The following is a 4,107-nucleotide window of genomic DNA, read 5'->3' as shown; positions in this document are numbered from 1 at the left end:
TCGAGCGTTGTTGTCCTTCTGACAGCTCTTGTTTAATATGCGATAGACCACTATGGAAACTATCATCATCAATTATCTTCTTTGGCCTTTGGGTGCAGATTGTGTAAGGTGCAGAATTTGTCAGGCTAATTGAAATCTATTCATATTCAAAGATGGTTGATATACATGTAGTTCTACCAATATCCCTGCTTGTGCCTGAAAAAAATGCAAAAGGGATACCCGGTTGGTCTTTGTCTATTTGTACGGCAAAACATTATCAGTCTTAGTTTTTCTAAAGGCAAGAAAAGTGTTTGAAAATATTTTGATGTAGATGAATAATACAATAAATCATTAATAATTTATTTCTAGCCCAGATACACAGTTTTGTGGGTACAGTATCCCTCATCCATCTGAGGAAAAGATTAATTTTAGAATACAAACATATGGTAATGTACAATTTTACATTTATAATATAAATAATTGATGGGTTTTTGTATGCCAACTTAAATAGCAACAGTTGCCAAATATAATAACAATGTAATTAACAAAAAAAAATTAATTGCATAAAAAAAGTTTGTGGACTATTTTTTTTTTTTTTTTTTTGAAATTCAGCTGTGTATTTTCTCTATAAATAGAAACATTTTATGTACATGTGTAAAGATATTTCTTTATTTTACTTTTTTATTTTACTTCAGGAAAGCCATCAATAGATGTTTTAAGAAAAGGACTTAAGGATCTAAACACTGTATGTGAACATGTTCTAAGAACATTTGAGGTAAGTTTACACACTCTTGTTTGTGAAACCTGATTTTCTTAAGGGCATATAAATGTACAATTTAACTTATGTGAATAGATGATGTCCTCCCATTCAGTGAGATTTACATGTATTCTAGACTGCATTGTCACAATGTTTATTAATACGTAAACATGTTTGATCAGAAGTAATGGTGACAGACCGAAAACTTCAGTTTGTCCTAGAAAGACTTTTTCCCAGTTCTGTCTTATTTTATTCTTACTTTATTTTTAACAAGACATTGAGGATATTGAATGAGTGTAAGTTCAATATTGAATTTATTGAACAAGTTAAACTAAATTACAATATGCAAGCCTTTGGCAATCAGAATATTATTTAATTCAACAAGTTCAATAAATTCAGAAATGAACCTACACAAATATAATCACATCAAGATTATATGCACATCTGTGCCATACCATTTTTAAGTAGTCACAAAAGAATATATTAAGTGATTATAATTTAAAATACTTCATATCTGACATAAAGCATAACAACAACAATTCTGTAAAGGATATAAAATATATAAAGAGCCAATTCAGTGTAAAGGAACTGCTACTCTGCTATAAAAATTACTGGAATTAATTCCCTTCATGTAGGGTTTTCTTCATTCATATTTAACACCCAAACTTTAGATTGATATGAAACTTGAATTATCAAAAGTAGTTGTGATGTAAAATCTTATATGTCTTCCCATTTCATAGTGTTGTAGAGTACAATGCAGGAAAAAAAATTGGTCTTTTCTTAAAATAACCTATCATATTTTTAGCTCACCTGTCACAAAGTGACAGGGTGAGCTTTTGTGATCGCTTTTCGTCCGGCGTCCGTCCGTCCGGCGTCTGTAAACTTTTACTTAAAATGACATCTCCTCATAAATCACTAAGCCAATTTCATTCAAACTTCACAGGAATGTTCCTTTGGTGGTCACCTTTAAAAATTGTTCAAAGAATTTAATTCCATGCAGAACTCTGGTTGCCATGGCAACCAATAGAAAAAACTTAAAATATCTTCTTTCAAAAAACCCAAAGAGGTAGAGCTTAGATATTTGGCATGAAACATCTTCTAGTGAGTGTCTATCAAATTTGTTCAAATAAAAGCCCTGGGGTCAAAACTGGCCCTGCCCCAGGGGGTCATTGATTTTCCCTATATGCATATAGTAAAAGCTTAAAAAATCTTCTTTTAAAGAACCCAAAGAGCTAGAGCTAAGATATTAAGCATGAAACATCTTCTAATGGGTGTCTACCAAGCTTGTTCAAATAAAAGCCCTGGGGTCAAAATTGGCCCCGCCCCAGGGGGTCATTGATTTTCAGTATATGCATGTAGTAAAAGCTTAAAAAATCTTGTTGTAAAGAACCCAAAGAGCTAGAGCTACGATATTAAGCATGTTCTAATGGGTGTCTACCAAATTTTTTCAAATAAGAACCCTGGGGTCAAATAAGGCCTCTGCCCCGGGGGTCATTGATTTTCCTTATATGTGTATAGCAAAAACATAAAAATTCTTCTTTGAAAAACCCAAATAGCTAGAGTTTAGATATTTAGCATAACATCTTCTAGTGAGTGTCTACAAAGCTTGTTCAAATAAAAGCCCTGGGGTCAAAATTGGTCCCACCCCAGGGGTCTTTGATTTTCCTTATATCAGTATAGCAAAAACTTAAAATTCTTCTTTGAAAAAAACCCAAATAGCTAGAGTTTAGATATTAAGCATGAAAAATTTTCTATTGAGTGTCTACAAAGTTTGTTCAAATAAAAGCCCTGCGGTCAAAATTGGCCCCGCCCAGGGTGTCATTGACTCTCCTTATACACATGTATGTGTATAGCAAAAACTTAAAAAATTTTCTTTGAAAAAATCCAAATAGCTAGAGTTTAGATATTAAGCATAAAACATCTTCTGGTGAGTGTCTACAATGTTTTTACAAATAAAAGCCCCGGGGTCAAAACTGGCCCCGCTCCAGGGTTGTCATTGCTTTTAACTATAACTGTAAAGTAAAAACTTAAAAAATGTTCTCTTCAAAAACTCAACGAGCTAGACCTTAGATGTTAAGCATGAAATATCTTCTAATAGGTGTCTACCAAGTTTGTTCAAATAAAAGCCCTGGGGTTTAAACTGGCCCCACTCTGGGGGCCTATATACAGGTGAGCGACTTCAGGGCAATCAAGGCCCTCTTGTTACCTGATGGGATGAATTAGTGTGGTGGTGGTGGTGTTGGTATCACGGTAGAAAGCCACATTAAATTTACTCAAGCACAGTTCAGCCACCTCATCGTTCCTGAGCATGCTATCAAGCAGTTTACCAGTACTAGTTGCCTTCACTTCCGCAAGGAACTGAAACTTCTGTGTATACCAGAGCAGAGGTACAGTGCGAATGACTGTATAAATTATTTCATGATCACTCCAAAAAAAATGACCTGCGTTGTTTGGGAATAGAACCCAGGTTGCCTGATTCACAGTCCAACACACTACCTATTGAGCTATCGGGACGGCTTATGAACTAGTATTGTACTATTATAGCCATTAAATGATGTTTGAACCTTTTTCAGACAAGCATAAATGAACACAAAAGGAGAAACCAGTCAGATATTGAAGCTATGGACCAGTCAACTGGATGATCAGAACCCATAAACCAGTCTAAGAAAGGTTCCAGTCTACCAGAATAAAAAAAAAGAACATTGAAAATGTGACCAGTCTTTGAGGAGAACACTTCCTGTCATTACAGAGGAAATGAGGAATTGCCTGATTTAAAAAAAAAAACAGTTCTAAACTTCACACAGATGAATCTTGAATGTAAATGATAATAATCCATGCAGAGCATGTTGATTAATCTGCATGACATCTATATTATCATTGCTATAATGTATATTCAAATGTTGAGCCATTTTTCAAAACTTTCTTAGAAGTGTAAAAGCAAAAAAAAACACCAACTTTTACATAGCAAATGGCATATAGCTATATCATGAAGTCTCATTGCTTTATAAAAAATAAACCACTTCCAGGACATGTATTAATTTCAGTGGTATCATTACATGACTGCTAATAGCTGAAGATGTAAATATGTATCAACCAACCTGTCAGATTGTTAGGACATAAGTTCTTGCCAAGGACAATACACTTGTTCTTTTGGGCTGAACTATTTACTTAAATTTAAGATTTTATATCAGAATTCATTTTCTTCAGGTAACGGTTCTGATATTTTTTTTTATGATTTTTTTAATGAAACTTGATAAGTAACGCAAGCAAAATGATATTATATTTTTATTTTGTTGCAAAATTAACCCTTTCCGGCATATGCCATCCTTATTATTTTCGGCGTATTTGCCATATGGACGGCTTTTGCCGTT

General features: G+C 33.7%; 1 long non-coding RNA gene across 1 annotated transcript; it reads left to right on the top strand.

Moving 5' to 3' along the window:
- Positions 1-347: 347 nt before the first annotated feature.
- LOC132717815 (uncharacterized) lies at positions 348-3,367 on the top strand. Its single transcript, XR_009623997.1, has 3 exons — positions 348-425; positions 675-754; positions 3,310-3,367. It is a non-coding gene; the product is annotated as an uncharacterized LOC132717815 (long non-coding RNA).
- The last annotated feature ends 740 nt before the right edge of the window (positions 3,368-4,107 follow it).

Source organism: Ruditapes philippinarum, unplaced genomic scaffold (genome assembly GCF_026571515.1).
Source record: "Ruditapes philippinarum isolate M1 unplaced genomic scaffold, ASM2657151v2 ctg7276_1_1_1_1, whole genome shotgun sequence".
Classification (NCBI taxonomy): Eukaryota; Metazoa; Mollusca; class Bivalvia; order Venerida; family Veneridae; genus Ruditapes; species Ruditapes philippinarum.
Note: the sequence above shows the minus strand (reverse complement) of the source record. Positions and strands in the feature narration are given on the sequence as shown.